This window comes from Dermacentor silvarum, chromosome 10 (assembly GCF_013339745.2).
Source record: "Dermacentor silvarum isolate Dsil-2018 chromosome 10, BIME_Dsil_1.4, whole genome shotgun sequence".
Classification (NCBI taxonomy): Eukaryota; Metazoa; Arthropoda; class Arachnida; order Ixodida; family Ixodidae; genus Dermacentor; species Dermacentor silvarum.
The window spans coordinates 68,983,799-68,999,593 of NC_051163.1; the positions used below are offsets into that span (position 1 = coordinate 68,983,799).

The window sequence follows — 15,795 nt, forward strand, 5'->3', positions numbered from 1 at the left end:
GCGAACGGTTAGCAGTCACAAGCGTTCGGCCAAGGACAGCAACCACGAGCTCATGCCGGTGGCGATGCTGCTGAGGCACAGGTTACTCTTCTTAATTACAACACTTCAGACTGGGAGGTAGCGGTGTCCAGCTCGGATCCCGCGGTCCAGCTCCGGACCGTCAACTGGGCTTTGGAGGTCGCCGAAAGTCAAGGGCTTACGGCCACCTCACGCCGCCTAGCAGAAGAAACCCAGTAATTTAAATAACTCTGCATCTGACGAAAATAAAGTTTTCCCTCCTCCTCCTGTGACAGCTTGCTCTCTGAGGCACTGTGTTAGACTGAACTTTCTCCAGGTCCAGCCCACTTTCTTCAGTACTTTCCTCGTAGCACGTTAAGCAGACATTTTGCGCCGTTGTACTGACTTTATGTTCGCCTAAGTTAATCATGCTCTAATAGTTCTTCACTGGAGTCACAAAGTCGCTGATGACATTATATTCCATGTTCGTCTCGCGCACACTCTGCTACCTATGTAGAAACCAACAATTGCCATGTCGTAGGCTCGCATCGAACAGCTGGTACGTTGTGCTGCTGTTTATACAAACACATTCATCCAGCTGGTTTCGCTTTGTCTAACCCCAGACAATGCTAGATAGCTAGGGGTCTGCAAAATGCTTCGCATGACATTGATTCCCACACTGCATGAGATCTGCACGATTTTTAAAATGATAGTTTGTCAAGGTGGCACGCTAAACTGCTCAAGGTAATGTCCATTACTTTTTTTATAATTGAGTCAGGGTAATGGAAGTTATAATGTATTCTAATGATAAGAAGGTAAATCATATAAAAAACTCATTAAAATTTGTTAATTGGTTCAAAAGTTGCCACTTGAGCCTTACATTCCCTGTAATTTGACAAATTACAGGGAACGGGAGGCTTAAGTGGGTGACAATGTTGGGGCCACACTATCTGAGGCAGATCCACCAGGCAGCAGCAAAGGATCAGTTGCACATTTTGTAGAATATGTTTCCTGGTCATAGCCCACATCATTTATCATGGTCATTATTTTAGTGTCTCTATATTTTATGCCATTTACAGCAAATGTTCTAGGCCTCTATACAGCCATAGTACAATTACAATTTGTCATTTACCATTTCATAGACTGCTCCATACCATTTTTCTTGGCGCTCTTTGGCCATCTGTGGCCAATAATATCCATATTTCATCATCATCATCAGTTTTCAACAAAGAAAGAAAGGATCAGCTTTTCAATTTAAGATCACTGTCATTAAAACAAACTGCACGAATATCCACCCAACAACTTCAGAGCCTGGCTGCCAACAAGCACTCCAAGAAGGAATGGCTGCTGTATGACTAGCTTTTAAAAAAAATGGCAACCAAACAATTGCTGCAAAAAAGATCAGAAATTATGGAACTGCTGAATAATCGTGTGCCATAGGCACATGTAAAAGGGTCCATTGCAAGTAGTATATCACTGAATGTAGCGCAGTAGACAAAACTGTTAGAAGGCTAGACTGCCAAAAATACTAAATGTCAGACTACAAGGAAATATCACAGGTCCAAAAACCAAGCTTGCATTACCCATGTTTTTTTCTGCATTCCTTCAGAAACTTTTGTCGTCATTTCACTTCTGATAATTTGCAATACTTGATTTAGTAGACAAAGAACAGTAACTAGACTTTAACATTCCTTGGTAGCGACATATTTCGTTAGTTTCTAATATTCAAAAATACCGAGTAGTTCGTTTCGAATATAATAGTATTCTATTTGTATTTGAAGCTTTGAATATTTGGCCACCCCTGATTAGTATAAGTTATCAGTAACTGGTTCAAAACTTTGTAATAATCACACACAGTAGTCAATGTGCACTTAACAGCACCTGTAAGTGAAATTATACTTGTTCATCTGTAGTAGTATGTTGAGTACAATTTGGTTCTAAGAGCAGATGGGTAGCACAGTGATGTATGTGCAAGCAGAGTTGAGCTTGTTTGTTGTGTGCGTGCTTGCTTTTACTTCTAAATGCTACCAGTGCTATATGTAATTAATGACCTGGATGAAATGATGAGATCAGGCAGTTTGCATTATTCATTGTATTTGACTCTCTTCCGAATGTTTATTTACAGCGTAACATGTGCAGTGAAATTATAACCGGAATATTTGGAAGCACTTCTTATTCTACGGCTTACCTTTTTACAGGGGTAATTCATATGCTTGTTGAAAGGGTAATTTATCATTTATTTTAAGATCAGCAGCTTACTTGCTTGTCATGAAATTGCATCGGTGTCTATTCTACTTGTATAGCTGCATTTCTCAGATTTTGAATATGTGGTAAAAGATATTACTGGAAGATCAGGGCCTCTCTTCAATAAGCTTCTTGCTTGTAGTGTTCTCTAATTTGCTGGCATTTGGGCGCCTGCTAGTCACAATAGTGATCAGCATAGTAAACAAATGATCGCCCTGGGAGTGGACCTCACAGACAGCACAAAAGAGAAGTTATGTGAATGTGAGAAAATATCCAGGTACCATACATTGATTGTTAAGTCAGTATTGATCACCTGACAAGTGCATATTCATAAAGAATGTGTGGGTGTCATTTTCAGGAGCAAGTTGTTGTAATGACACCTGTTTTAGGTTTTCACAAAAGTGAAAAAATATCGGCAGCTGTGGGAAAACGTTGTCTGACACCTTAACGTTTCTGCTGGTATTAACGTTCTGAAATGTCTAAAACACTGTCGACTGGACCCTTTGTGCAGTTGCAGCCAGTGCTTTTGCAGCTTCAAAGACCGTGTGTGAGCAATCTAGCGACTTCGAACAGTGCAAGCGCATGCGCACCAAGCCTCCAAAGCTGCAGGCAGAGATTTAGTGAAGGCAACAGCCAAGACCACAGCCGAAACCACAGCAAGAGTTGCAATAGCTAGCAGGGCACGACTTGCATGAGAGCTTACTGCCACAAGCATGCTCGCCTGTCAACCAGGAGTGACGTAATATGTCAATGAATGTACTCGCAGCTTAAATTTGGAATCAAGACTTGAATACTAATTCTTATTTGATGGGTATTTGTCTAATGCGTCTTGTAAGCCCCTTTGTCCTGTTGAGTAGAATGAATATTTAAGTTATATAGGTTTCAATAATATCAAAATGTTCCTCCTAAGAGACCCTGTGGGTTTTCTTTGTCATTCTGTGGGCGTATTAGACTATGGGTTGAGATACATGTGTACCTTGTATGTTTTGTAAATGAGTGATGGGTGTAACAAGGCTTGCAGTTGGAGCATAGTAACTCTGTGTCCTTTATACCTCTGGGAGCTCAGACCTCATGCAATCGCACATAACACACTTAGTGTCCTGCATAGTCTTATAGCCGTCCATTTGATGTTATGATTTTCTGATTATAACTTGCAGCATGTGAGGAAGACGAGGACAAGAATCAAAAAGAAACACAATAAGATGATACTGCCAAATGGAAATTTTATTGAAGGAACGACCAGCTTTATAACATGAAAAAAAAATAATAAGGAACGCCAGTAAAACCCAAAAGGCTGAAAGGCATGCATTCTGCCTGATAAATTTTCTGATGAATTATACGTTTCCGGACAGGCTCAGAAAGGGGTCTATCGCCATTGTTTTCCAGAAATTTCGCAGTTGGAACAATCCTTTTTCTAGTGACTCGCAAGCAACAAATAGCATGTGCTCCATTGATGCTTTGTTCACTTAAACATTTGCACTCTCTCTCTGTTCTCATATGTGGTTAGCAATGCAAGTGGGAATCTATAGCCAAAATTGTGGTGGCTACACTCAATATTAATCTGACCGAAGCAACAGACGAGCAAGAAACACTGAAATTTGTGGGCTATTACGACTTCAAATGGGGGGGGGGGGGCTATACAATTAGGTGCATTTGCTCATTTTATTAGCTTACATGGTGTTACCTGAAAAGTGGATATGCAGAATGCTACGAATGGAGTGAAGTCAGGGTGGTTTGTTATTGATATGGTCTAATATATAGTGCTTTCTCTCATTGTCCTTTAGCATTACAGCTATCTTTACATGATTGCGATGGCGTGTCAGCAATGCATGGTTTTGCACTTGTTATCTTCAATTTTATGGTGTTCAGGGAAAGCAGTGCAATTAAATTTAAGGGTTGCAGCTACTGCACAAGGAATGGACGTTTCTGGATCTATTGAGACTGCGTTAATTGGCTTCAAGTATATTACCCGTTTGCATTATATAGTAAGTCACGGTTGTGAACTTGGTTCTTGCACATTTGTTTTCAGTTCATATTACTGATATTCATTCATTGTTATTACTTTAGTGCTGCACAACATACCTAGAGAGAAGAACTTTATTGATTTCCTGCAGATTGCTGTGATGGGCTCGGCTCCCACACCACCGCGGAGGAGTCCGTTCGGGTGGCTGCTTCTTCGAATGCGGCTCGGAACGTGAGACCTCGAGCCACGTTGTGTGCCACCTCGTTTGGACTGAACTCCGGTAGATCTGTGGGTGTGTAGGCTAGGAACCAGAGGATTTGTACAGATTTGTCTGCCTCATGAGTTTTGCTTGTATTTAAGATCCTCAATGCCTCGGGGGAGATTCTGCCGTTGGCATAGTTTTGAACATACCTAGAATATTTTTTTGAAAAGCCAGTATTGTTTAATGTATTTTAGTGAACATGCTTCATACACTGCTGTGCAAAGTTGCCTTGAAAATGTGGCTCTCATACTGTGTTTGTAGCAACCATCATACGCTGTATTCGAGCCTCTATTGTACAACTTCGAAGTTGTACTAGAAATGGGCCTTTCTAGTTGGTTTTAGTGTCGTAAATTGACTGTACTGTCTTTTTCTGCATTTTAGCGAGTCTGTTGTGGGTTTTAGTGAGTTTGTGCAGCTATTGCACAAAGAATGGACGTTTCTGGATCTATTGAGACTGTGTTAAGTGGCTTCAAGTATATTACCTGTTTGCATTATATAGTAAGTCATAGTGAACTTGGTTCTTTGTACTACATTTGTTTTCAGTTCATATTACTGATATTCTGTGCCTTGAATATGTGGTTCTTATACTGTGTTAGTAGCAACCATCATACACTGTATTCCAGCCTCTATTGTACAACTTCAAAGTGGTACTAGAAATAGGCTTTTCTAGTTGGTTTTAATGTCATACACTGACTGTATTGTCTTTTTCTGCATTTTAGTGAGTCTGTTGTGAGTTTTAGTGAGTTTGTGCAGCTACTACACAAAGAATGGACATTTCTGGATCTATTGAGAGTGTGTTAACTGGCTTCAAGTATATTACCTGTTTGCATTATATAGTAAGTCACAGTTGTGAACTTGGTTCTTTGTACTACATTTGTTTTAAGTTCATATTACTGATATTCATTAATTTTCATTACTTTAGTGCTGCAGCACATGCCCCCTTTTTTTTTAAGCCAGTATTGTTTAGTGTATTTTAGTGAACATGCTTCATACACGGCTGTGCAAAGGTGCCTTGAATATGTAGTTCTTATACTGTGTTTTTTACATTTGCATTGTTTACTTGAAGGTGTAACTTTTCGGATTATCACACTGTAGGTACAAGGTATAAAATAAATTCATCTTTTTAGCAGGCAAAATATCTTTTTACTGCTTATCACACACTTAAGACAAAGAAGAAAGAAGAGAAACAGAAGGCCAGAATTGTTTAAGAGGGGGCAGTACTGGACAAAACAATGCGACTAGATGAATTTGATCGAGCATTTGAAAACAAGTGCAAATGTGGCATGGCTTTTTCAAAATGGATGAGAGGAAGCAGAATACCCACGGCTGTGGCGCAGTGGCTATAATGTTGCACTGCTAAGCACAGGATCACAGGGTTCAATTCCCAGCCATGGTAGTCACATTCCATGGGGGAATGGAATGCAAAAACATTCATGGACTGTGCTTTGGATGCACATTAAACAACGCTAGGGGGTCAGAATTAGTCCAGCGTACTCCACTACAGGGCCTTTCATTACCTGCTATACATTTGAGGAATTTCAAAGATTTAGTAATAATCGATCATGAGGGAGCTTAACAAATGCTTTTCTAAAATCTAAAAAGATTAAATCAATTTGACCGTTACTGAGAACCGAAGCAAATGTATGAATTGCTGAAACAAGTTGAGCAACTGTAGAATATCCCTTTGTGAAGCCATGCTGCAAGTTTGTTAAAATCGAGTTCTGTTCGAGGAATTCGTTAATGCATTTTGAAACAATGTCTTAGTCAGTTTACAGCATGTACATGTTAAAGAAATTGGCCTGTAGTTTTCTAACAAAATTCATTCGCCCTTCTTGAACACTGACACCGCTCGGGCTGTCTTCCAGTCATCAGGCAAAATTGCAGGTAAACAAAATCACCAGCCCTTCCCCTCTCAAGAAAATGGGGGTAAGTGAAGCTCGTGCGTGTATCACACCTTCGTCAGGGTAACGTAAAGTTCACATGTCACAGTCTCTCTCTTTATTTCTCTCTATCTACCTCTCTTTCTCTCTCTGTTTTTCTCTCTATTTTTCTCTCTCTCTTTCTCTCTCTCTTTGTCTCTTTATTTATTTCTCTCTCCCTCTCTCACTTTCTCTCTTTCTTTCTTGTCCCTGGTATGTGCCATTGAGCTTGGACTCTTTCTTCACTATCGCCAGGATTGGCCCACTTTCCAGCGGGACACCACCACTGCCACCACCGAAACTTGTGAGCCTATAAAGCTTCGCTTAAAAAAAGTGTGAAATATAATTGCCAGAAAGTTTGCAACCGACTTGGCATGCCAGGGCAGAAAGATGTTTGATAAGTTGTCAGGACCACAAGAAGATATAGTTTTTGAATAAGTAAAATGGGAACCATTCTTCGATAGTTTATAATAAAGTTAACATCCCAAGCACTGAACTCTATAGCATTAGTTGTGCATGAAGTGGTAGCAGAAAAAGACAATTAAAATAAGTATTAGAATGCTGAGCGATTACTTTTTGATCTGTGATTATGGTACCATCAGCAGAAATTTGTGATACTGCCCGCCCCATCAAAATAAAGTTTTGTCTCTCTCTCTCTCTCTCCCTTTCTCCCTGAGATTGTCCCAGAACTTGTTTGGGGTCATTTTGATGGAAGTCAGGTAGCATTATTGTGAATAATTCTTTGACGGATGTAGTGCACGCACAAGGCTGTTCGGTACTTCAGCTGAAGCCTTTGGTGATGCATTTTTCCATTTTAATATTTTGCTTTTGTGCTTTGTATAAATGATATAGAAGGTCATCCAAGGCGTATGCTTGCACACTTTCTTTTGCTTGTTAGACATAAAATTGTTGATATAATAATGGCACATGTTCTTAAAATGATCCTAGGAGAAAAGATATCAGCGTCATCAAAACAACATTATACGTTTATAAGTGTTCAGTTATGGATGCGTCATCGGCCCAGGAATAATCTTTAAAGCATTGTGCGGGGCTGTCTGCTTCTGCGCTGACAGTGTTGTGATCCAAGATTCAGCACTCGACAAAAGCGGTGTAGTCAATAAAACTGCACGGAATGAATACTAGGTCTAGGACAGAGCTTGAACAGCCTTGCACTTGAGTTGGCTTATTTACGACTTGAACAAGGTCATGAGATAACATAATGTCATATAGATTGTTTACATGGCTGCTTGGATACACTGCAGATTGTAGTCATTCCCAGTCGAGGCCTGGCTTAGTATCACCAACTAAAACCACTGCACTGTCATTACTGATGCATGTGTGCCTGCAATTTACTTGAATAATTGAGTGATATATCCGGTGGTCTGTACATCGCATACAGAATGGAAACGTGGCTCTAACAAGACAGTTTTATGCATAGGCACTCCAGGCAAAACATGTAGCAAAACAGCATCAAAATACTTTTTAATAAGCACTGCTACTCCACCGCCCCTAGTTAAGCTATCAGAAAACGGTATAGGATGGGAAAATATCTTCATCAGCAATTTCATTATGTAGCCACGTTTCAGTAACGATAGTACATTGTAGACCGCTTATAACGTAAGTCGCCGGAGTCGCGAATATCCGCACTATAAGCGGTGCCGCACTATAACCAAAGCAACAATTTTCAAGGCCCGCACATATACAAAACATGTGCACCGAGCCGCCACGCATATGCAACAGTCGAGGAATGCGGCTAGAACGTTTGCATTCAGTTTACAGTCGAATCTTGTTAATTCAAACCAAATCATGCGGCGGCGCCTCCGACCGGCATTGCTCCAGCACCGCCATAGAGTAAAAGCTTAAGAGAGACCCCCCAATGTCGTGCGCGAACAAAAAAAAAATAAATAAATGCGGCGCAAATTTCACCCTCCCTCAAATGGCAAGGTCGCCGATTCTGCGTTGCACCGGAACATGCGTGTACGTGCCGACGTCTCAGCCACGCTACCGTAGCCACGCGTAAAAAATGGCAGTGAACCCTTCTTTCTCCTTTATGCTTCCTCTACTTTTTAGTCACGTGATGACCTTGCATGCTGCGGCTACGGCGCAGAGGGAAGCAGCGACGCTGTCCCAGGCTGGCCAACGGAGCTGCCCACACCGGCAAACGCCCGCTTCCCGATAACGGCAGAAAACGAAACTTCGGGGAGATGGAGCAGCGGCGGCTGCGGGCGCGCACGGTGACAGTCGAAAGTGAGGGAGCTACGAGGGAGGGTGAGGGGAGCCACCGAAGCGGCGGAGCTGCCGAGGCGAAAACCGCTTCCCTGCTGCCCTCCTCCCTCACATTCCACTGTCTCCGCATGTGCCCTTCGCCGTGCTGTGTCGGCGCCGCCCGTTCCCTCCCTGAAGTTTCGTTTACTGCCGTTATTGTGAAGCGAGCCTTGGCCGGCGTTAGCAGTTTCGTGGCCCTCACTCACTATGCGCGCCGTGATATTTCCTCGCACTCAAGGTTCTGGTTTCAGCCTGACTGGCTGTTCGTTCGCACCCCGTGCCTTTCTCCTCCACTTCGTCTCTCTTTCTTCCTCGTGCACTCCTTGGGGCGCCCGTTTGAGGGGAGCATTCGCCATCTCCGCTGACTTCTGTACTCCCAGGCAGCCGCACTGTAACCGTTATTTTGTTTCCCGCAACTGCACTATAAGCGATATGTGTATACATGGAGTGCTATAGGAAAATTAACGGGAGTCTGAAAAGACCGCACTATATCCAGTCTTGCACTATAAGCGGTTACGTTATAAGTGGTCTATACTGTAATATGGGTATTATGCTGCATTAATATTATTTCTAATTCTTTAGGCATTTAAGTGAGCACCTTTTGTGCCGTCATCATATCAAGTCATTCCTGTGCTTGTTTGCCAAGCTCGCTCGTTAGTTTTACTCTTGCTCTGTTTATCATCCCAGATGTACATATCTTCATCAATCTTAATCTTGTCATTCACCAAACCTTCTTCCCTTGTTGTTTGTCACCCTTTTACACTATCCCAAAGCAGCTTGCATTCCAGTAAAACACGTTGTGGGGATAGTTGGTGCATAGCTTTCTAAAGATGAAGCGCCAACTGTGACAGCACACTAAGAAGGAACAAAGACAGGACAAGCACCAAAGACAGGACAAGCGCCTTGTCCTGTCTTTGTTCCTTCTTAGTGTGCTGTCACAGTTGGCGCTTCATCTTTAGACAGCTTGCATTTTTGTGAAGGAGTTTGTGAATAATCGTCCTAGATAAATATTTTTTACCATTTCAGTTCTTTTCACATTTTTTAAAAATAGTCTTTCTTTTTTTTGTTGTTAAAATCCTGTAGCTGTAATATAACTGGTCTGTTACTGCCTTTTCAACCTAGCCAAGGAATATGCCCCACTGATTCACACTTGACTCCCATTGTATTCTGGGAATTCCCTTAACAATGTTTCAGTTTCATCTGGCTGACAAGAATGCCACGATAATGAGGTTAGAACGTAAATGTGCAAACAATTTTACATGCCTTTTTGAGTGAAGGCATTCATTCAATTACACAAGTGATTCCTTTGTGCAAGGTGCAGAAGGGAGCGAATCGCGATTGAGAAATCTGATCTGCATTGAGCTGGCCTGATCGAAAATACCCGTACACAGGGGCGGATTCAGGGCAGGCTCCATGAAGCAGTGTTTCATGCTCTTTTGTCACGCAAGCTCCATGGGGGGACCCTCATCAAAACATCCAGGAAAGGAGAGGGGGGTTCGCTACATGCTTAGTATGGTGAGCGCCGACGTGCTGGAATTATCAGGGGGGGCTCGGACAACACCACCTAGAAGAGAGAAGGCTATCCCGCTTCCTCCTCTCATCAGCCTGACGTCACTACAGTGAGATCGGTGGCGGATTGACGGAAGGTTCTATGTGGTGTTGGTTTTCCCAGCGTTCGCAGCAAACGCACACGGCGTCCGTGAATGTTGCCGGTACCTCTGGTTGTGCTGGTTTTCCAGGCGTTCATAGCAAACGCGTGCGGCGTCCGTGACTGTTGCCGGTGCCTCTGGTTGTGTTGGTTTTCCCCACACCCTTACCATAACCCCCAAAACCAATATATCCCCTGTTCAGAGAACACATCTCAAAATTCTCCCCATACCTCGTAATATGAACCCAACCCATCACACCTGAAAGACGGGTGGAGCGGGCAAAGGCCCTGCACACCCGATTCGCAACTAATCATAAAGCAGCCTACGTTGACGCGGCCGAAATCCAAGGACGCCATGCTTTTTCAGCCGCGGTGATAAACTATGTAGGACAAAAAATATCGGGAGTTTCTATCAAAACCACCAACCCGGAGCTTCCTCATGAAGCTTCCTCATCCAAACACTATTAGGAGTGTTTGTGCTGCATACGGGATCAGCCCTTCATTGGAGCAACAAGATGAATTGTACTTGTCGTATGCAAAAAAAATGGCATTAGCACTGAAGTACCATGAACGGACTGTGACGCTCATGATAGACGAAATTCATTTACAGTCTTACTTAGAGTAAAAAGGTGGTTTTGTCACAGGTGCAGCCACAAACAGTAGAGAGTTTTAGAATAGGGGCCCCAAAAGCTTGGGGCCCCAAAGAGCTTTGCGGATGTTAGCGTTTGGGCATGCAAGAGTGAAGAGTTTTAGAATAGGGCTTTGCGTTTGCGAATAGCGTCTTTCGCTTGCAGCGCCACTACGGTGTCAAAAAAAAACTATTATAAATATTAAAATAAACTATACCATTTTATGATAGGAAGAGTAATTTTGACTTTTGTGGTTTTGCGTTTAATTACAATTGAGAGGTTATTGTATTAGCAGCAAGCGATTTGTTGCACCTAATTTTGAGTAACCAACTTGACGTGCCTTCACCAGCCAAGCTAATCCACGTTAGGCCTACGAGCGATGAAATGGACACTCGAATTCGGAATCAGCGGCGTCTAATGAATCAATCTTCATTACACACGTTAGTTGAGAGAAAGCGATAACCGCAGTCACTTCTCCTAGCTTACGAACTTCACGCGTTACCAAGAATCAAGCCGAGTTTGGTACTCGGAGAGCCGTCATTTCGATGGGTGCCGCCATGTTTGTTGACGCAAAGCTTTTGGGGCTGCTTTTGGGGCTCCCGCTAAATCGGTGAAATAGCGTGCCCAACGCAAAACCCAAACGCAGTTAGCGTCTCGTGCATGCGCAGTGGTGTCAACGCTATTTCTTTGGGGCCCCAAAACGTTTGGGGCCCCTATTCTAAAACTCCCTAGGCTGCAATAACAGCATACGTATTTATGATACAGAACCTTTTGTCGCCGAACAAAGACATTGTGCATATTCTACCTGTTGCAAAACTTGACGCAAAGTACTTGCATTACTTCCTCAGATGCCTCATTAAAGTGCTAGAAGATGCTGGGCTTTGTGTAATTGCAGTCATTTCTGATAATAATTCCATAAACCGGAAAGCCAAGTTCCTTTTTTGTGATCCCCCAAATTTAATATTGTCTATGCACACCCATCTGATCCTTCAAGACCGTTGTTCTTTGTCTTGGACAGCGTTCACATTTTGAAGTGCATACGTAACAACTGGCTTAATCAACATAATCCAGGGACCTGGATGTTTTTTCCTGATATAATTGAGCTTTCCAGTAATGGGCAGGTGTTAGCAGCATCATTTGATACTCTGATGAAGGCACATGAAGAGGAAAACAATGAACCCTTGCGGTTGGCCCCGACATTATCTTTAAAAGCATTAAATCCATCCAACTTGGAGCGCCAGAGTGTCAAGCTCGTCTTGAAGATTTTTAACCTTTCTACTATTGCAGCATTGACCAGTTCCAAATTAGCTAAACTTCAACATGCCGAAGGCACATCTGAATTTATTCGCATAATCTTGACATAGTGGAACATGGTAAATGTCAAGACGCCTCACAAAGGACAGCGCTTGCACGACACCTTTCAAGAGCCTGTCAGAAGTCTGTCTTCCTCTCAGATCGACTTTCTGAACAGTGTAATTGACCGGTTAGATTATTGAGAAAGTCTAAAGCATGATGCAGGTCATCTGACATGCGAAACACAGTGCATTCCGCCACACTACGCATGCACTTGTGGAGGTAACACGCTCCTGCATTGAAGAGCTCGGATTTTCATACTTGTTATTGGGGAAATTCCAAACTGATTGCCTTGAGGACTGATTTGAAAAATATCGGCAATTGTCAGGAGCACAGTACCACGTGTCTATACGTCAGATATATGAATCTGAGCACAAGCTCAGATTGCGGAAAGTGCTCGAGCTCCCCGAACTCCCTCAGCTAGATGTGCTCAGTCCTTGTGGTTGCGTTAACGACCTACAAGATTTCAAGCATTTTGATGTTGCTGTAAGAGAGCAAGATATCGCAAAAAAGCAGCCGATGCTCCCCGCCATTACGTATGTGGCTGGTTACTGCGCATATGCAGCTACAAAGAAGCTTGCATGTAAATCTTGCAAGGAGAACCTGGTACTAGAAAATCGGAGTTTTGACAACAATGATTTCGCACTTATTGCCTCTGCCACGAGAGGTGGCCTCATGTTTCCCCAGCCTGTGGTTGTGCATGTAGTGTTGACGATGGACATTGTCCTTGAGCAGCTTGTATATATAAGTGAAAAAAAAAAAAAAAATGCCACCAAGTTCTACAATTGTCCAAAGCAAAAAGATCTACTTGTTGCCTTGACATTGTCCCTTATTGAGAGCAACGAAGACTTTGAAGAAATTCACCACACTTTGTCATGAAATACATTTTTAGTGCAGCTGCTAATGTTTTTATTAAGGAATTTGTGTAAACAGAAAAATGACAACCTTACGGCCAGCAAACAAGAAAAGAAGCGAAAGCTAAAGACACTTGATTCCTAACCTATTTTGGCTGCGTTTGCGGGCCATGTTTATATTGATATGTTGTCTTGTAATATTTGACAATAACTTCTTTGTATTTGGTAATACATGGCGCTGTAGTTTACATGTGAAATGATTTGTTTGCACATATTTCCATGCAATGCTCATTTTAAATTTGTGCTTGTTGGTAGCCCACAGTGCCATATGTTAGAATGAAAAGTTATTTGTTCGTACATATTTGTATGCATACCATGTTCATTTTGAAATAAAATATTCGCATGAACGAAAAGTTGTCTTTCATTTGTTTTATATATTTCAGAGTTAGGTTAAAATATCATATTAGAGATTGCAGCATTAGACAAGTTCAGATTATTATTATTATTATTATTATTATTATTATTATTATTATTATTATTATTAATTCAGTACCTCTCGCATATGAGGCGGATGCTCTACCGCTAGGCCACCGCTGCGGTGATCTGGGACCTCTGGGACTGCCTGGCCAGCGCTTCCTCTATTTTATCAAAAAATAAAGGAGGTACTGGCCTGGCATATGCAGTGAAATAATTTTTCTTTGACTGCGGAGTTTTCTTATGTTACAAGGCGAACAAGACATTTTCTTATTGTAAGTTGAAATTTTTGTTCCCTCTCACACATGCTATGTTCTCAGTGATGAAACACCGACGCCGGAGCACATATTTTAAGTTTCCCAAGCTTTCGTGGGTATTTTGTGTGGATGTGTGCGTGTGTTGCTATTACACCAAAATGATTGTTATGCAGCCGCAAGCTGCAGAAGTGTCGCGAGGTACTACTGCTAAACAAACGCAGATATGCAACGCGCATATGTTGCAATTTATGTGAAATGATTATTTAAATGTTTGTTTAACGATGATTGGCTCGAGCTTTTCAGGACCATTCTGGTACATCCTTACGGTTTCCCCAATGTCCAAACAGGGATATTCATTAGACATCCGTATGATGCCTCTGTGTTACAGAGTACACTGTACTCTGTGTCGTGTGGGGGTTTTTTAGTGGGGAGTTCCTGGCTACACTTCTTCAGCTTGTAACTGAATAATTATTCCTGGTATGCAGGCTAGTCATTAATAATTATGACTTGTAGTAGCACCGAGAAAATAAAAAAGCTGGAATATTCACGATAGCATTGTGAGGAGATTAGGACGATCGAATGACAAGAACATTTGGAAGCAGTGTTTCATACTTTTTTGCCACTGCAAATCTGCAAACAAAAAAGAATGAATTTATTGCATATCTCAGGCAATCCCACATGATGTATGGCGGGTTACCTACCGTATTCGCCCGATAATAATGAACACGTCTTGCTATTTTCAAGAAAATGTGTCCAAACATTGCGCGTCGCATTCAGATACGAAACCGAAACCGCACTCGTAGCGTTGTCAACAGCCTATCGTCAGTGCATCACGAGACGGCGCAGAGGGAGCACGCGTGCTGTTGGCTTTTTGACAGCGACGCGCTTGTTTCGTTCTATAACTCATTCGAAAAAAAGTGATTTGAGGTAATAAGCTGGTGACAACATGTTTTGACGTTCCTTAGTCCTACGTGCGTCACCGGACGAGTTTTATAGTTGAGTCTGGATGAGGCCACAATTCCGGTAGCGACGTTGCAAGTGCGGAATGTCAACCTCATTGAACGGCGCCCAGACGACGCCGTGTTGTGTATCGACCGTCAAGGATAAGTGAGTGTCGACGTGGACATTATGTGAATAAATGTTCATCCTCTTGAGGTAATGTGTGCACGTTTCATTGTTTTTCATGATTCCAAGTAACCGAGACATGCTACTACTTGTCCAAGAAACTGAAGCATGCTATACTTTGTTGAGGTGCATGGTAGATTATGGCGCGCATTATTTTCTTACCTTGAACTCGTGTATTATGGGTAAATACGGCATATCCTTGAAAAGTAGGAAAGTGTGTAATTCATGCGTTCGTCCCGAACCATCCAATGCATCCGTAACATGAAGGATAAAGATAGCTGGACATCGCGCAGTGAAAGAAAAAATAGCACGGGCTTGTGTAGAACAGATAACCATTTGTACCATGAAGCCGGCAGCGCGAAAACTAAACATTTAGTGGAGAACAACAACAGTGTTTCGTGTTCGTGCTGCTTTATTAAAATTAATTTAGACATTAGGGGATGGTATATTTTAACGAGGCTTGTTGCTGGGCTATATGCTATATTTCTTTTGACCTTATTCTTGCAAAATGTTTGCATTTGTAGACCTTATAGAGCCTTGCATTTTTTTCTTCTTATCTCTGCTGGTGCTGGCGTGTCTCATTTTGATGAATGTCTGCAGTATATTTTATGAGTATGCACCGTTGGACGGTATTATTTGTTTTGCCATTAACTTCCCTTCCTTCAGTTCTGCTTATAGTTTATGTCCTTTCTTTCTCTGTCTTCTGTACATGGCTCTCTTTGTGAGAAGCCTGATGTCGGAATATTGACCCACAAAAACCCCCGAGTTATCCATCAGAGAAAAATAAAAATGCAAGAAAAGTGAG

At 42.1% G+C, this 15,795-nt stretch overlaps 2 long non-coding RNA genes across 3 annotated transcripts in view; both read left to right on the top strand.

Annotated features, from left to right (window-relative positions):
* Window positions 1-15,795, top strand: part of LOC125940842 (uncharacterized) — a 61,359-nt gene that overhangs the window by 22,918 nt on the left and 22,646 nt on the right. The gene's annotated exons all lie outside the window — the stretch shown is intronic.
* On the top strand, window positions 3,124-5,590 carry LOC125940844 (uncharacterized). The gene is made up of 2 exons (XR_007464045.1): window positions 3,124-4,857; window positions 5,207-5,590. It is a non-coding gene; the product is annotated as an uncharacterized LOC125940844 (long non-coding RNA).